The sequence below is a fragment of the Canis lupus genome, chromosome 21 (assembly GCF_011100685.1).
Source record: "Canis lupus familiaris isolate Mischka breed German Shepherd chromosome 21, alternate assembly UU_Cfam_GSD_1.0, whole genome shotgun sequence".
In the NCBI taxonomy this organism is placed as follows: domain Eukaryota; kingdom Metazoa; phylum Chordata; class Mammalia; order Carnivora; family Canidae; genus Canis; species Canis lupus.
Genome location: NC_049242.1, coordinates 6095470 through 6114848, shown reverse-complemented (window position 1 = coordinate 6114848; position 19379 = coordinate 6095470). Strand labels below are relative to the sequence as shown.

The window sequence follows — 19379 nt, the reverse complement described above, 5'->3', positions numbered from 1 at the left end:
TATTTTTTTTGTAGTCCCGAATACTACCAAAGTTATTCTATTTATTGTTTCTCTCCTTGTTTCTTGTCTGAGAAGGAGCACAGCAAAGTCATTAAGGGAAAGAGATCTGTAGCCTTTCTTGGTGCTAAATTCCAGGTGTGCCTTTTCTTAGTTATTTAACCTTTGCTTTAAAAGGAGTTATTTTCCCTTTTTTATGTTGTCAGTGCCCACTACATAAAATGGGGATAATTCTAGTCTTTACCTCTTATTGTTCTGATAAGGATTAAGTGAATGAATACTTGTAAAGTACTTAAAACAATCTCAGCAAACAGTACTAGCTAAATTAATGTTAGCTATTATTATTATTATTAATATTATTTTTATTATTATTGTCTATCTTCCTGTATTAGAATGTAAGTTCCAGGAAAGCAGGAACCTTGTCTCTCTTGTTCACTGGTGTATCCTCTGCATATAGAACAGTGCCTGGCACATAATAGGTGCTGAGTAAGTATTTGTTGAATGAATGAATGATTGATGTACTATGGAGTGGAGGAATGAAGTAACAAAGTGGGAAACACAATTATAGAACATACCCCTGGTTTTTATGTTCCATCTGCCCTTATCAGCCCTGAGTCAGTCACCCTGATTCATTTATCTCTTAGCCCATCACCTAATCTTTGGATCACTGTGATTAAGTAATCATCCCTGTAATTTTATTGACACCAACATACAACACAATCAGCCTACAAAATTATAAGCTTTGACTTAAATGGTCTGAAACTATTTATTAAAAAATGAAACTAAAAAGTTTTTCCTTAGGTGATTTTAAGGTACTAATAAAAGAAACTAAAAGCTTTTCACTTAAATGATTTGAAGGTATTAGTAAAAGAAACTAAAAGTTTACTAAAAACTTAAAATTCACCCCATCAGCTATCTTTACTGGCAAAAATCTTAGATAATCTCCCAGGAATTCTCATTTGATACTCATTACCACAGAAATCCAGCTACGCCCTAAATTCTGCCTACCAAAGCTCTTAGACTCTTCTGATTGTTTATTTTCTCACTCTGCAATGATAGGATTTCCCACACTTCCCCTCTTTCTTCAAATCTACACACCTCTTCCAACCTCTTTTCTCTTCTCATACTCTTTCCCAGGAGTGAGTGATATGACTTTTCTCAGAAAATTAAAGTTCTTAAATAAGGATTTCTCATGTGCCTTCCAGCAGTTCTAGCAAGCTGCCTATGACTATACCCATACCCTCAGCTTTCAATGGTTTAGTAGAGCTGAGGTAATCTCAGCCCTCTCCTTTGTGGTCTGAGTCTCAATCCCTTCAGCCTTCATAGTAACTGGCATCCTGTTATATTTCTTCTCTCTCATAATCTATGAATCTGTCCCTTTTAGATCATTCTTACCAGGTTTTGGATATGATCTAATATATCATAACTTTTAAAATGCTCCTTCATTTTCATATGACAAAGGTAGGATTTTAATTCAATGTGAAAAGGATGTTTTATAAAATAACTATGATTTCAAAACTGACTATTCTTGTGGCACCATGCAATGCAGGAGTTCTAGCTTCAAAGCTGCTGCCACAGGCACTGCATCCTGTTGAATATCCAAAAGGAAAAAAGAAACCATAAAAATCTAAGAAAACTTCAGAGGCTATTTGTATAACCTAGGAACTTTATCCTTTGAGCAAGACACAACACCTAAGACCTGTAAAAGAAGCAATTGTAAAAATTTATCTATATAAAATTTTAATTTTGTTGCAGAATATGCTGAAAACAAACTCAAAAGATAAATGTTAGATGAACAGGTAAATTTTGTAATACCTAGGACATATAAAATGTTACTACTACTACTACTACTACTACTACTACTACAACTACTACTACACATAACAAAATACAAACAACCCGGTAAAAAAATGAGCAAAGAACATAAACGGGCCATCCAGAAAAAGCACTTCCAAAGAAACAGTAAATATAAAAGACACAAAACCTCCCTATTAGGAAAATGAAAGTAAACCAATGATGAATTATACTGTAGTATCAGACTGGCATTAATTTTTAAAAATTAGCAATACAATTGGATAGGGTTGGAGAAAAGGAGATCTAGTTAGACAATAGGCATTGGATCCCTGTCTGTCTCATGGAAAATTAAAGGTGCTCCCAATGACCTACAAGGCTCTTTCCTACCTAATCCATTTCCTGTCTTGCTTCTGCTTCTCTAGGCTACATGCCTTCCTGGTGTTATCTGATCATAGCTCCTGCCATAGCTATTTCCTTGTTCAGAACACTCTTACTTGTCTTATGCAGGTCTGTGTTTAAATGAGGTCACCCAACGATGACAGCCCTATTTAAAGTTGTACCATCTTCCACGTGGGTCCTGCAACATTGTGTACTCCTTATCTCGCTTATCCTGCTATACTTTTCTTTTTTACATAGCATTTATCATCTTCCATAAGCCTATATAATTTAGTTACGTTTAGTATTTCTTTTTCTACCTAACCCAAAGAGCAGCATCTTTGTTTATCCCAGTAAAGTAGCCCAAGCACTGAAAACAGTGCCTGGTACCAAGAGTGCCCACCCATTTTTTTCCAAATGAGTGAATGAGTGAATGAATGGCCGAATGAGTGAGTGAGTGAATGAATTTAACAGGAAAAAAGTCACATTTTGATGGAAAAAGTCATTGCTTTAATCTCTTTTATATTTTAAAGGAGAAAAAAAATAACTTTCATTCTACTAGTCTGAAATCCAGGTTTGACATGAAGATACGCCAAGACCCAGAAACATGATTTCTTTTCAGGAAAGAATCACTAAATGAAAAGTCATGTGACTATCAGGCTCTACATGTATCATCAAAATTCTAATTCAATCAGCCTCACCCCCAATCCAATCACAATTCTAATTTAACCCAACCTGCCTCATTTTTCAATTGAATCATTTCCCCCAATTCTTGTAAACCTCTTTTACAAAGCTACCAACCCACAAAATGTTAAAATTTTGCTTGAAAATGTTTCTTTGAGGCTTTTAATAAGAAAATTGAGAGAAAACTCCCAATGATCACAAGTCAGAAATCACATTTAAAAATAAACATAAATAATGACATCCATTTAAAATTTTTAACCTGAAAATGACAAATTTTCTAAGGGAAAAAAACAAACAAACTGGTCCTTTGCTTTGATAAGAATAATACCCTGCCTTACACCAACAAAATCCCGATTTTAAATGATGATGCTCTGAGGCCCAGAGAGAGGACTTTTCTGGAGACAGCTTCAAAATGAAATTTGCTGATGGTCCAGGCTAGATTACTGGATAATAGTATAATTTAACCACCTCTTACGTAATCTGAGTACATGGCTATCTCATTAGCTGGCCAGCCCATAGTTACTAAGACAGTTAAAAACAAACATCTTAAAAAACAGTTAAAACTAAACAACTAAAATGGGGAAAATAAAGAGACAGGCATACCAGGCAATTCTAAGCAATACCAACAAAAAAACTGTGTAGCAACACGAATTATCAAAAGTTTTCTTTAAATAGAATAACATTAACAAGGACATGAATAGGGCCATCTTACTGAATCATAAAGAAAATCTACTAGGAAAATACTACAATCCTAAAAATGTATGCAACTAAGTACATAGTTTGGTGGAAAAATATAAAGCAAAAATAAGAATTAAAAGGTAAAACTGACATCCACAATCAATGGGCATTTTTTTAAACATTTTCTCTCAGATTGCTCAGGCAGACAAATTAACAGCAGTGATGCATTGTGTGCATAGATACATATGCTTATTGCACTTATATATGCATATGTATTTGTATATTGCATTTATATGTATATAAAATCCTTTTAAGAGAATACACATTATTTTTTATAAACATTGAAGATTTACAAAATTTAATCAAATATAAAGCTCCCAAATAAGTTTCAATAAATGCTATGTATTTATTTCTTTTTTTTTTTTAATATTTATTTATTTATGATAGTCACAGAGAGAGAGAGAGAGAGAGGCAGAGACATAGGCAGAGGGAGAAGCAGGCTCCATGCACCGGGAGCCCGATGTGGGATTCGATCCCGGGTCTCCAGGATCACGCCCTGGGCCAAAGGCAGGCACCAAACCGCTGCACCACCCGGGGATCCCATATGTATTTATTTCTAAATGATATTTAGTCTTGCCAATTTTTAAACTTTATTTAGATGTCCAAAATGTTTATATAAATGAATCATATGTGTTGATTGTGTTTGTTTTTCCCTTTCTACTTAATGTGTATATTGTGTAGCTGTAGTATATTATGTAGAATTTCATTGTGTAAACGTATACAATATATGTTGTTTATTCTAATAATTATGTTTTCTGGTATGGGTATTACAAATGATGCCAGTATAAACATTCTTATAAATGTGCAGAGATGGAGGTGTGTACGTTTCGTTTATATATATCCTTATCAGCAGGATGAGGGTTTTTGTTCCATAGTCTCACCACATTTGATATTGTCCAGCTTTTCAATTTTAGGTCACCTGGTGGCTGATAGTAATATCTTATTGAGGTCTGAATTTGCATTTTCTTGATTGCTAATCACCTCGCATATGTTTTATGTCCATTTGGATTTCTTCTTTTGTGAGGTATCAAGTCTTTTTTCCTATTGATTCTTATGAGTTCTTAATACTTTAGGTACCATTTCTGTTACTTACTTGTGCTACATGTGGATTTTCCATTTCTTGGCTCCTCCTTTTGGTATATTTTGATATACAAAAAGTTGTAGTATTTTGGGTAGTTCAGTTGATGAATCTTTTCCTTTTCTGCTTAGTATATGGTATTTATTAAGAGGGTCTTCCTCCTTTGAAGTTATATATATATAGATATTCTTGGATATTATTTTCTGAAAGTTTTGTAGTTCTATGTTTCACAGTTCTACCAGTAATTCCTTTTTATGCATAGTGTGTAGAGGGGTCTTGAAGTCTGGTAAAGCAAGTCTTCTATTGTTCCTCTTTTATGAGTGCTTTATTATTCTTGGCCCTTCATGCCTCAATATAAAATGTAAGATTTTCTACAAAAATACTTTTAAGATTTTGATTAGAATAACAGCAAATCTATTGTTTACCATAAGAATTGGCAATTCTACAATATTGAATCTTTAAACCTACTAACGGGTTATATCTTTCCATTTGTTTTGGTCTACTTTAATTGCTTCTAAGTAAACTTATATTATTGTCTTTATAGAAGACTTGCAAGATTTTGTTAGGGTAAGCGTTAGGGTGCCACTTAATTTTTAATACTATTGTAAATGGTCTCTTAAATTTTTATTGTTTAATTGTTGCTGGTATATATAAATTGTTTTTTTATATATTGCTATTTTAAATTCAGAGACCCATTTTATTAGTTAAAATAGCTTATTTGTAGATCTTTTAGGTTTTTCACATATACAGTGATACCTGTGAATAATGACAGCTTTTTCTCTTCCTTTCCAATTTATCCCCTCCTCTCTTTTTTTCCTTGCGGCTTTATGTTGGATAGGACATCCAGCACAATGTTGATTAAAGAAATCACAGGCATCTTGTCTTTTTCTTGATCAGAAAGGGAAAGCTTTTAACTTTCACTATTCAGTATTATGTGGCCTGAAGCTTTGGGGTAGATGCACTTTATTTGATAAAATTTCCATAAAATTTTTAGTTTACTAAATGGATGGTAAATTTTATCAAACACTTTTCTACATCTAGTGAGGTTCTTTTAGTCTATTAGTGTGTTATGTATTAATTAATTTAACTACCAGTCTTTCATTCTTGAAATAAACCCATCTTGATCATGATGAGTCTATTGCTGGAATCAGTTTACTCAGATTCTATTTAGGACTTTCGCATCTATGTTCATAAGTGAGATTAGCCCATTATGTTCCTTTCTCATAGTGTCCTCATTGGAGACTTGTATCATGACATTTATATCATAAAATGTGTTGGAAAATATTCTTTTTCTGCTCTCTGGGGAAATTTGTCTAAGGTTGGCATTATTCTTTGAATGTTTGGTAAAATTTGCAGGTTAGGTCATCTGGGCTTAGAATTTTCTTTGTGAAGAGAGTTTTGGTTACTGTTTCACTTTTCTTGATGGTTATAGATATATGCTGTTCAGAAGAAATTTCTGTCCATTTTGCTATTATGTTTTTCTAAGAATGTGTTTCATCTGAATTTTAAAATATATTGGCTTAAAGTGGTTTATACTATCATATCTTCTTTAATGTCTATAGCAGTTATTGTGATGATCTTTTTATCTTTCCTGACATTGGTTATTTGTGCCTTCTATTTTTGGTCTTTACTATTTTCAACAGAGGTTTGTCAATGTTATTTGACTTCAAAAAACGAACTTCTGGGGTTTTGTTTGTCCTCCCTAATTTATATTGGTTTAATATTTCATCAATTTCTGTTTGTATTTTTATTATTATTCTCTTTTTTCTACTTTCTTTGCTTTTTTTCTAACTTTCTGAGATGGAATTTTTCAAACTTCTTTTATTTCCTTTCTTAGATATTTACTTAAGTCTGTAGATCTTCCTTTTAATACCCTTTACCAGCATCCCACAAGATTTGAAATATAGAATACCCACTCTAATTAAAAGTATTTCCTAATTTTCATTTCTGTTTCTTTCTGATTAAAGGTTTGTATAGAAATTTATTTTCAATTTTATAAAATTGAGGGTTTTCTAGGTGTTTTTTTAAATATTAATTTCTAACTTTATTGTTTCTAATTATATCCTGCCTGCTTTTAATTTTACCCTATGACATTTGTGAAGATTTGGTTTATGGCCACAGTTTTATGGTCAATTTTGTAAAGTTTGCATAATACTTGAAAAAATTACATTCTGTGGTTTGGGAGTACAAACTTCATTCAACATATGCCTATTAGGTCAATTTTTAGATTACATTGTTCAAATATTCAAATACTTGGTCAATTTAGTAGAGTCCTGGTTTATGTCTATCTATCTTGGGTCCCTGTCACTCAAAAATGTGTCATATTAGGTGATAAATGATATGATGTAACTTAAAGTTTAGAATCACTCTTAATAAAATCTGAAATGAGTGTAGAATTTCTACTAAATCAGTCAACATTTGATATTTTACTAGAGATTATATCTAATTATATAAGACTTCCATTCTTGCCCAGCTCAAAAAAAAGAAAAAAGAAAGAAGGAAAGAAAAGAAAAAAAACTATGACTATTGGAAAAGATGAAATATAATTTTTGCATTTTTTTCAGAAAATATGATCATCTATTTGGAAAACTCTAGAATCAATGGTCAGGCTACTATAATAGGATAAAGAGGTACAACATTTGAAAAGATATTTAGAGCAATACATAATGAAAATTAATAGAAAAAATGTCATTACAATACACTCAAAAAATTAAGAAGATCCTAAGAATATATCTAAGGCAATGGATGCATTATCTTTATTGATAAAATTCTGAAATTTTTTGAAATACATACAAGATCTGAATAAATGGGGGAATACCAATTAGGAAATGAGAATGCCCAATATGGGAACTATGTCTATCTCAAATTTTTTCTACCTCATATAATTTCAATTCAAATCAACGGGACTTTTGTGGAAGTTGAAAAATGTGTCCTAAAGTTAATACTGAAGTTTAACTCTACCAGTATACCCAAATTAATTCTGGACAAGATGAATAAGCACATAGGAACTTGCCTCATCAATTATCAATACTAAGTATGAAGCTATTGTAATTATTATTATTATTATTTTTTGAAGCTATTGTAATTAAAACGGTATAGACTCGGCACAGAAATGGGCAAATCAGTGGACTTGAATTGAGAATTTACTTTTTTTAAAAATTTTTATTTATGATAGTCACAGAGAGAGAGAGATAGAGAGAGAAAGGGAGGCAGAGACATAGGCAGAGGGAGAAGCAGGCTCCATGCACCAGGAGCCCAACGTGGGATTCGATCCCAGGTCTCCAGGATCGTGCCCTGGGCCAAAGGCAAGCGCTAAACCGCTGCGCCACCCAGGGATCCCTGAATTGAGAATTTAGAAAGAAATCCATACTTATGTTGGAACTTGGTATATGAGAGTGGAGGATTCCAACTCAGTGGGAAAATGGTGGTAGACAATTAGATTTCTACAACAAACAAACCTGAAACAACAATATAGATCCCTACCTCCCAACAACGAGATGATGTTCTGAATGGATGAAACAGATAAAGATAAAACACAAAGGAAACAAAAGAAAATTAAATCTTTGTGACTTTGAGAACAGTGGGTTACTAAAACAGGAGATAAGGAAACAAATCATAATAGAAAAGATTAGTGAGTTTGATTACATTTAATTTTTCAAAACAACTAAAATATGTGATAAGCAAATTTAGATGGAGGTGGTGGGATGAGGTAAGATACTTATTACAATAGACACAATTAGTATCACAAACATTTAAAGAACTCCTACAAATCAGTAGAAAAAGAAAAGTAACTGAAAAAATGAGCAAAGGATGTAACTGCTAACTCCTAAAACTGAAACCCACAGAAGGTCAGTAATCAATGAAAAATTATGTCACCTCATCAGGAAACAAGCCACACAATAATATAAAAGGAAATAAATTATTTTGCCAATCAGATAATTAAAAATTGGACATCACCAAGTGCATTTGAGTGTGTGGAGAAAGAAACTCTCCTACTCTGCTAGTGCATATGTTAATTAGGAGCTTGACCTTGCTAATAAAATACAAAATGTAGTTTCTGTATCTCCTAAAAAATATCTACCCTAGGTAAATTCTCACATATAATTACAAAAACACATGTACAAGGTTTTTAGTGCAGTGTTGTTTGTAATAAAAAAACACTGAAAGTAATCTAAATACTAATAGGGAAATGGATTAAATGTATTCTTATGACAAACTATTTTTGTATATATGAATTGAGACATAAAAATTGAAAAAAATAAGCATATTTGTTACTAAATCATTTTATATAAAATAAAATAGATACATAAAACAATACTCCATATTATTAGTGGATCCACAATACATACACACGTACAAATGAAAAGACATCTACCAATAAAAAATTCACCAAATTCATAATAGTTGTTTATGGGGCTTTGGAGGAAAAGGAGATTAGGATTTGGGGTTTACATCATCTGAAACATTTATTTCTTCTATTTAAAAGAATTCAAAGTAGGAATGAAACCCTTTATGATGTCTATTCTTACTACTTCTTTTCAACATTACACCAAAGATTCTAATCAGGGCAGCTAGGCAAGAAAAAGAGGCATCTAAATTGGAAAGAAAGAAATAAAACTATCTTTATTGACATATGGCGTGATTTAATATGGAGAAAATCTTAACGAATCAGTAAAGGACTACTAGAACTAGTAAGTTCAGCAAGATTTCAGGATACAAGACCAGATTTCTGTACATTAGCAGTGAGCAATCTGAATTGAAAATGAAATTAAGAAAATAATTCAATTTGCAATAGCATCAACAAGAATAAAATGCTTAGGAATAAATTTAACAAAAGAAATGCTAGACCTCCACACTGGAAACTACACAACATTGTTAAAGAAGAACTAAATAAATGAAAAGTCATTCCATATTCATGGTCAGAAGACCTAATTTTGTTAAGATGGCAATACTCCCCAAATTGATCTATGGTTTCTGTGCAATCCTATTGTAATTGCTCCTGGCTTTTTTTCCCTCCAGAAGTTAAAATTTCATCCTAAAGTTGATATTTAAACACAAAGGACCTGGAATCACCAAAACAATCTTGAAAAAGAAGAAAAAATTCGGAGGACTACCTGACCTTGAAACTTAATACAAAGTTATAAGAAGACATTGGTTTGCTTACATATACTCATATCAATATATATGTATGTGTGTATATGTGTGTATATATATATGTATACATATACATATACATATATATATATATATATTTAATAAGAATTGAGAGCCTGAAATAAACCCTTAGATATATGGCCAGTTGATTTTGATAAAGGTTTCAAGACAATTCAACAGTGGAAGAATAGTTTTTTTCAATAAATGTTCCTGGAACAATGGATATCCACATACTTTTAAAGAATGAGTTTGGATCCCATATACAAAAATTAAGTCAAAATTGATCTAGAATGTAAGCAAAACTATAAAAGTCTTGGAAGAAGGGAACCCAGGTTTAGCGCCTGCCTTTGGCCCAGGGCGCGATCCTGGAGACCCGGGATTGAATCCCACGTCCGGCTCCCGATGCATGGAGCCTGCTTCTCCCTCTGCCTGTGTCTCTGCCTCTCTCTCTCTCTCTGTGTGACTATCATAAATAAATAAAAATTTTAAAAAAAGTCTTAGAAGAAAACAGGACTATATCTGCATGACCTTGGGTTAGGCAATGATTTCTTAACAACAGCAAAAGCACAAGCAATAGAGAATTGATAAGTTGCACTTCATCAAAATTCAAAACTTGTCCACTTCAAAAGATAAAATCAAGAAAGTGAAATGATAATCCACAGACTGGGAGAAAATATTTGCAAATGATATACTCAACAAGGGACTTAAAACCAGGACATGTTAAAGACCTCTTGCAATTCCATAATAAGACAACTGGAAAAATGAGCAAAGAATTTGAATAGAAATTTCTTCAGGAAAGACATATGAATGGGCAACAAATATAGGAACAAATGTTCAGTGTCAAATAAGTTGTTAAGGAAAGACAAAACCACAAGATACTTCACACCAACTAGAAGTACCATTTTAAAAAAAAGACCAAAAGTTTTGGTGAGAATGTTGAGACTTAAGAATGCTTCTATGTTGCTGGTGGAAATTAAAATGTTGCAGGCTTCAGAAAAACAATGTAGCAGCAGCTCAAAACATTAAACACAGGAGTTACCATATGATCCAGCAATCCCACTCCTAGGTATGTACGCAAGAAAAATAAAAACACATGTCCACACAGACTTGTACTTGAATATGCATAACAGTGTTATTCATAATAGCAAAAAATGAAGACAACCTAAATGTTATCAACAGATGAATGGATAAAAAAACTACTATGAACAATTCATTCGTAACAATGGAATATTATTCAACCATAAGAAGAAACAAAATACTGATACATATTACAACAAGGATGAACCTCAAAAACGTGGAGTGAAACAAGCCGGACACATAAAACCTCATATGATATGATCCTATTTATATGAAATGTCCAGAATAGGCAAATCTATAGACAGATTAGTGGTTGCCTAGAGCTGAGGGTGGAAATGGGTTGTGACTGAAAATGGGCATGAGATTTCTTTTTCAAGTGATGGAAATGTTCTAAAACTAGATTATGGTGATGGTTGCACAGCTTTGTAAATATACCAAAAATTATTGAATTGTACACTTGACATGGGTGAAATTTTTGTTCTGTAAATTATATCTCAATAAAGCTGTTTTTAAAAAAGCCACTTGAAGCAAATATGACACAATATTAAGAATGTCAATTCTGACTGGAATGCAGGCTTTTGTTATTTGTGCAATTTTCCCTATTATTTAATGTTTCTCAAAAACAGTAAATTAAAACACTATAAATTCCTGGTCCCTAATTTCAAATGAATAAGATACATAAATTTAAAGTTTTTTCATTATTCTCTTAACTTTGGGTACTGACAGTTGCCCCATTCCTCAAAGGAAATGACTAGATCTTTGTCAGAGCACTCTCAGTGAAGCTTACCAACCATACATAGCAAATGCAAGTCTTCAGTGCTTGGCTCTTAAACATAAGCCAAGAATAACTATGAGGAAAGCACTTAACATGAAAGACCAAAACCAAAACATCCTGGAAGGGTCAATTAAGGGGAAACAGACACAATATAGAAAGCAAATGAAACTTTAAAAAGAATCACTAGAATTAATACTTCTAGAGAGAGAAGAGAAAATCCTCAGCCATGGAAAATATCAAAAATCTATAATAAAAGGAATATTCAGAGAGCAAAAAAGAATTTCTGGAAATTAAAAATAACTGCTAAAAGATTTTGAAAATAAAATATAAGAACAAAAAGATGGAAAATAGGAGAACAAAGATAAGAAAATTAGAGGATCAGACCAAGAGGTTTAATAACCAACTAATTGTATTTCCAGAGAGAGTGAACTGAAAATATGGTGGGAAGGAATATATATTAAAAAAAAAATCGGTTATCAGAAAGTTTCACAGCAATGAAGCACATGAGTTTCTATGTGAGAGAGTCTAGCTCAATAGTTAACAAAAAGACTTACAAATCATATCTTAATGAAATCTCTGAAAATAACGAGCAAAGGAATATCCTAAAAATGTCAAGAGAGTAAAAGCAGGTTGCACAAAAAGGATCAGAAAACACATTGGTTTTTGGATTTCTAGAAGTTAAAATTCAATGGAACAATTTCTTCAGAATCCTGTAAGAAAAGCATAAAGGTAGAAATAAAAGGCATTTCAGGCAGGCAAACTTTAGTAGACAGTTGTTATATTTGTGACCAACTTTGAATTCCCTTTTTATATTTGGGGAAATTCCCATATTAGGACCCCTGCCTTTCCAAAATTGAAGCCAGAACTCAATTATCCAGCATCTGTTTCAGCAAAGACGTAAGGCATATGACCTAGCCTTTTCCCATCAGAAACTTCCATGAAAGACCTCACTTTGAAGAACTGTGAGAAGGTCAGTTTTGCATAGGATCTGTTCCTGGAGGAGGTGGTGAGAGACAGTGAGCTTTCAGAGGCAGCAGTGGCGTAGGCTCTAGTTAGTAAGGTCCATTGGTCATGGTCTTTAGTACCTTGGACCAAAGAAGTTATAGAAATACCTTAATATAGATTGTTGGATACTTTGGGTATCGTTCCTAGATGCATAGTCTCCAAAACCTGTTCTCTGGTCCTTCTGGAGATTCTGTGAGCTACTTAATAATCTCTAATATGACCTCCAAGAATGCTCCTAATGAATATGCTCCATCAACATGAGGGGGTAAACCAGGAAAGAAGACTGAGATGGGAAGAATCAGGGATCTAACATAGAAGGGAAGGAGAATCCCCAGGATTATGATAAACAGAAACCCCAGGCTGCAGACTATGCAGTGACCTAAAGACTAAGCAGTCAGATTCAAGTAAGCATATGGAGGGCTCCAGGAAGAATATTTCTGAAGAGAGAAATCTGACTTAGTACCTGATGTGTTTTATGTATTTACACTACTGGAAATGAATTTGGGAATGAATGAATATTTATGAAACCAAGCAAATGAAACAATGAGGCAGTTATTAACTCCCCAATAAATACAATTTTGTACGTGGAAATTCAATCATCAGCTGTAACTAGTTTTGCATGGTAAAAATATAGACTTGATGTAACCAAAAAAATTGATATAGCTATATGACATGATGGGGTAGGGAAGGTCTGTGTTGGGATGGCGCATAAGAGAATTAAATTTGTCTTTTATAGTATGACTGTCCACAATATCTAAAACTGAAAAGCCTAGAAATATTGGAAAAAGAAAACACAAGAAACAGCTAAAAAAAAGAGTGATTGTTTTTGAGGAGTGAGAATAGGAAGCATACCTGTCAGGGTTCTTTAGGTGCATACTATAGAAATTTAAGGGAAAAGGTTTTTTTTTGGTTTTTGTTTTGTTTCGTTTTTGCAATTTTTTCCCCAAACATTAAGTAGTTTAGAATCTCTGGGGAAGTCCAAGAACCAGACTTCCATGCTACTCAAGAAGTGTATTTGGGGGAGCCTGGGTTGCTCAGTTGGTTAAGTGTCTGATTCTTGGTTTCACCTCAGGTCATAATCTCAAGGTCATGGGATAGAGCCCTGCATCAGGCTCTATGCTCAGTGCAGAGTCTGCTTGAGATTCTCTCCTCAACTTCTGCCCCTCCCCAGCCCCCACTCACGGCACGTGCACGTGCGGACTCTCTCTCTCTCTCAAAAAAAAGTATTTAAAATGTATTGATAGTTTAAAGAAGCCTGTTAGAAGTTGCCTCAAAGCTCCATAGAGTGGCTATGTCTTGGAGATAATGGGGTTCAAAAAAGACATGGCTCCTTCCTCTCTCTATTATTAGATACCACTGTGACTGCTCCAGTATCCATGTAACAAGAGGAAAGTAAACAGAAAAGATTCTAATAAGATTAATATTTTCATGCTCAATTTATTATGTCACAATGAAATCATAATGTGACTTTTTTTTCCCACAATGTGACATTTAAATTGATTTAAAGGCCAAGTCCTCCCCACCAAATAAAGTCCAAGTCCCAATCTGTCACAACTTAATCTATCCTGTTCATGCCTGACACTTCCCTACCATCTGTCTTCTCTATATCCAAACTCCTGGATGTTCCTAAATAGGAAATAGATGTCAGATATTGGCATTTGAGGCACAAAGTGTACACAGGAAAAATCACCTTCTTATCTTCTCTTTTCCATGCAGTTTACCAAGAAGAGAATTTTGAAATTTATGGGTCATAAACATACAGATATATTGGAAATAGAAGCAAGCACATCTCACAGAAAGGATTTATTACTTTAGACAAGTATCCATTAGAGGTGAAAGCTGTCAAGTAGAGCATTCTGGAGAGCTCCCACTTCAACAGTTTGTATTAAGCACCAAATGAATGGCCCAGACAAATAATTGGTGGGGAGGCCTAGGGTTGGTGGGGGTCTCTCAAGGAAGAGGTTTGTTTGGAAGGCAGGGGTTATAGTTTAGCAAAGTGAGGGATGGAGAGCATAGAGGGACAATGAAAAAGAATTTGAGCCCAGGGTTAGGTATTTTTGAGAAGTATATTTGGGGAAACAAAAAGATATATAAAGATAGTGGTTTAAGTACAGTCATTTACTTTGCTCCCTCTAAAACTCCCCTGAAGTAACAGTAACAAGATTTTTGGTTTATGGAATAATTTACAAAGCAAGAAAAATGGTGAAGGAGATAAGATAGTAGCAAAATTTAAAGACAGACAAATAGAAACTGATTTACCACACCCTGTAAAGCTGAATCCTAAATTGGCAGTGAGAAAAGCCAAGGAGCAATACAATTGTCTCTACAGAACCCAAAGGCTTAGGATTTCTTGAAAGTGTGTCTAAGAAGCAGTGAGAGCCTCAGATCCCCTCCCTTCCTAAACTGCTCCATTCTCACCCTGATGAAGACCAAGCTTCATTTTCTAGAGTAGGTAAAAAAGATGGACTCTGGACTGGAAATTTCCAGTTGAGTGCGGTTGTCACAAGGAAAACAAGCTGACTTAGTGAAATTTACAAGTTGGATATTAGAAATTTCAGGACCCCTTTTCCATGTGGTAGGGAAGCCAGGCCTGTCCCTTCTAAGAGGAAGATTGGAAGATTCATCACTGTTGAATATGACCAGCCTCACAGATACCAGCATCAGAGACTTTCCCAAGAAACAGCCTAGACAGATGGCCATAAAGGGAAACATAATCACCATGCACCCTGAGCTTCTAAACAGTTTTTTGTGTTATTCTCCTATGTGAGCCAACTAAGGATCACCAGACATTTGAGGAAAGTCTTAAACTGAAAGATAGAAACTGAAACAAAAATATTAATTAAAGGAAATTTCGAAGAAGCATACCACGCAGGGGGAGAAAAACCTTCAAAAGCCATTGATGTTTTAATATTTTCAGGAAGATAGAAGAACTGTACCTATGAAATAAGAACAGGGCAATAAGACATGAAGGGGGGGGGGACAAAAGGAAGCTCCATATACACAAGAAAGGGATAAAAAATGACCTATTGGAGATTAAAATTTTGAGAGAGATGGAAAAGACCACAGAAAGAGTTTGGGAAGGTAAAGATGAGGATGTTCTTCAGAAGAGAGAGCATAGGGATAAAAGGATAGAAAACTGGGAGAGAAAAGTGCCAAAAATTAAAGGTCCAGTCCATGAGATCTGATATCCAAATAACAGCAGTTCATGTTACAGAGGAAAAAAAGTAGGGGAAGTCATCAAAGAAATAACTTAAAAACTTTCCTTAAACTAAAGAACCTAAATTTTGAGATTGGAATGAAATTAAGACCACTGGGATAAAGAAAAGCCCTTAAAAATGTGGGAGAAAGAGGGAAAACATACAACAAACAGAACATATTTAAAGGACCAGGCATCAGATTTACATCTATTCCTTACTCATCCCCACAAAACAATAACACAATGTAACAACAACAAAAACAAAAACAAAGGTAGAATTAAAATTAGAATTAGAGGGAAAATTAAAATTTATAAAAAGGAAAAAAGTAAGATAATACTTATCTCCCTCTGAATGGGGAAGTAGCTTTCTAAAGAGATGTAAGAGACATTACAAAGCAAAAGAGACTTGACAGCATAAAACACTGAAATATATGTCAAAAGCATTTTAGGTTAAGTAAAATTAAAGAGAGATGAAGAAATGGGAAACTGGGAAAAACCTATGAATGTATCTAACAAGGTTTAATATGTAAAATTTTCATATGAGCAATAGGTAAAGTGTTCATAATAGGCAGATGAGAAAAAAACACTAGGGCCCTATTAGAGAAAGATAGAAAAGAATATGAACCAATGAATGTGATGAAATGAAAATGGCTCATAGGAAAGAAAAAAAAAATAAAAATTAAAAAAAAAATCAACCTTCATGGTACTCCAAGAAATGTAAATGAAAACTTGAGCTACGCTTTTTCACTTACCAAATTCGTCATTTCTTTTTCCTTCCCCCATCCCCAAAGTTGCTCAGTGGTAAGGATGTGAAAAGATGCATTCCTTCTGAAGAGTTTTGGAAATACTTGTTGAAGATCTTAAGATATTTAAATCCTACAATGCAGTAATTTTATTGCCACATACCTAAGGAATTTCATTAATTTCAACAGTATTTTACCATATATACTGTTTGAGGTACTGAAATATAGGATACATATTTATAAGTAATGATTGTTAGGAAAATGTAAATTAAGTAACTTCAATAATAGGGAGAAGTTTGAGTCGATTATAGAATAGAGTTTATTCAGCCACTAAATCCCATGGTTATAATTTTCAATGAATGATAAATAGATGTTCTACCTCAAGAAGGAACTTTTATTATTTAACACAGAACTTCAATATTATCAGCAGAAACAGTGGTTAATATCTGAGGCAGATAGTGACTAGGATAACTATTAACTGCAGAAATGAAGACATCTAGGAAAGGGCACCTCGATGGTTCAGTCGGTGAAGGGTTGGACTCTTGATCTCAGCTTAAGTCTTGATCTCAGGGTTGTGAGTTCAAACCCAGCATGGAGCCTACTTTAAAAATAAATAAATAAAAATAAAGACATCTAAAGGATGTCTTTTTAAAGGATATCTTTAAAAGAGTGTCTAATTAAAAATTAGTTTTAGGAGAAAGATGACCAGTTTGTACTAAAGACGCGATTAACTAGGGCTCAGTGAGCTGACCCAAGATAAGGAAGAAAAATAAAGTTAGGGGTAGGTCGGTATTATAGAAAATTATGACAAGAAATATCTTTGAAGAGAGAGAGCGCATAAATGGGAAATGTAAAGAGAGAAGGAAATACAGAGTTAAGAGACTTGAGCTTCAAAGTAAGTTTGCACTGGTGTGTAGGAAGAGGAAGTGGAAGCAGGGATTAAGAGAAGAACCAGCTTGAGGAGGAAGAAGAACAGCACCCAGAGGTCAGAATTTTAGGAGGAAGGTGGAGGGGGAACTCCTGGCACTGCCTTTGGGAGGAGGCAATCTGATGATTGACAGGTCAATTTCAGTGGAGGAGTGAGAGCAGAACCAGAGGGTGAGAGAGAGAGATCAGGAAATGGGTGGCGAACAAAGACTATTTTCAGTTCAGCTTTTGAGAGATTAAGCACTGAAAGGAAAGGGAGAGAAAGGAGAGTAACTTAAATTAGGAAAAAGGTGGATGACTGATAATTTAAAAAAGACAAGGAAGATAGTGATTATTTAATTGACTGTCCTGGAACAAGTGACAGGTGATGATTGGAGGAGTTTAAATGAGATTAGCCATGAAGAGTATATCCTCTTCAGAAAGGAGGGCATGAAGAAGGAAGATGGCATGGCATGTGACCAGGAGGAGAGGGGCTGCCGAGTATATACCAAATGGCCTCACTTAATTATTTCTTCAGTAAGTTTTTGGAGTGCAAAAAGTTTTTTTTTGGAGTGCACACTATATAAAGTACCAAGATCACTTGGAAAATACACTAATGAACAGGACATAGATCATGCTTCCAAAATGTGTTTATATGGAAGGTAAGACAAATACAGAAATCACTCTAGAGACTGGGACCACAAGCTATTGAGTTAAGTATAAATTTTTCTATACCTTGGTTTCTCCTCCATAAGATGAGGATAATGATGGTACCAACTTCATAGACTAGTCGTAAGGTTTGAAAGAGACATTAGGAAATGCTTAATAAAAGGCCTGGCAAAATGAGATGGTAACTCTAATTTTGAGATGCCATCTCAAAGGTAACTCTTGCTGCTCACATTATATAAAGTTTGAGGGATACATGCTAAGAAAGAACTGTAGGAGGTGAGAGAACAGATGGTGTTTTGTTGGGGCAGTAAAGGAAGAAAAAGGGTCATGTTTATGCACTTAAAAAGGGGTAGAATTTAATGATTGAGAGAATGTGAGTAGAGGCAGACAGTTTGAGGTTTAATAGTGTAAAATAAAAAGGAAGTTTTCGAGACATCAAAGGATGGACATTCAGTTCAAAAATGCCCAACCTAAAAAAAAATTGTTTCACCCGTTCTCTTCTTAGCTGCCATTTCCTAGTGCTCTAACAAGATTATTTGAGAAACTCAGCCCACAAATCAAATACTGTTTCATTCTCCATCACCACCCACATGTTCTCATTTCTTTTCTTAACCCAGGATAGATTTAACAGCCTGTGATTACCATCACTTTCTTGTACCTCCACCTAATGCATCAGTGTCCCTCTTTGCTTGAGATATACTTGCCTGGGAAAACATTAACCCTGATGACACCTTACTGTTTGCTTTCTCCTTATCTTTTGAAATTTTCTCCTTCTTTATGGGAAAAAATTTTGTCATGCTAGATAGGTCTTTGTGGGGTGGTCACCAGTTGGACAAGGCTTGGGACAAGACTTCAAAGTTATACAGCATGAGTTAAGGAAACACATAAAGACCAAGGCACACACAGTCTCCCTATTTCTTTAGCATCTCTCCAGAGAGGCGTCTCATGTTCAGGAGGCAGGCTGGATACAACTTTGGTTTTGTTCTTGTGGAAGGGCTCCTTCACCCACTGCTCTTGCTTCATATAGGTCTTCAATGACAGCAACTTTTTCAGGAGAGATACGTAGAGACTGCTTGGTGAATCAAGCTGTCTAGATGTCATACCAGCCAATTATCCTATTTTCTGGGCCCTGCACTTAAGGAGACATCTGGGGACATTGAGTCCTTTTGGATGGTATTTTTCTCTAGC

At 34.3% G+C, this 19379-nt stretch overlaps 1 protein-coding gene across 4 annotated transcripts in view; it reads left to right on the top strand.

Moving 5' to 3' along the window:
* The window catches only part of LOC485121 (lysine-specific demethylase 4D), a 35033-nt gene that overhangs the window by 1645 nt on the left and 14009 nt on the right, over positions 1-19379 (top strand). For 2 of the 4 annotated variants that reach the window (XM_038568273.1, XM_038568271.1), the window contains exon 2: positions 390-483. The exons of 1 other annotated variant lie outside the window; for it this stretch is intronic. The gene's annotated coding sequence lies outside the window, so the exon portion shown is untranslated. Of the gene's footprint in view, positions 1-75; positions 136-389; positions 484-19379 lie in introns of all 4 variants that reach the window. One more of the 4 variants, XM_038568272.1, reaches the window with a different exon arrangement.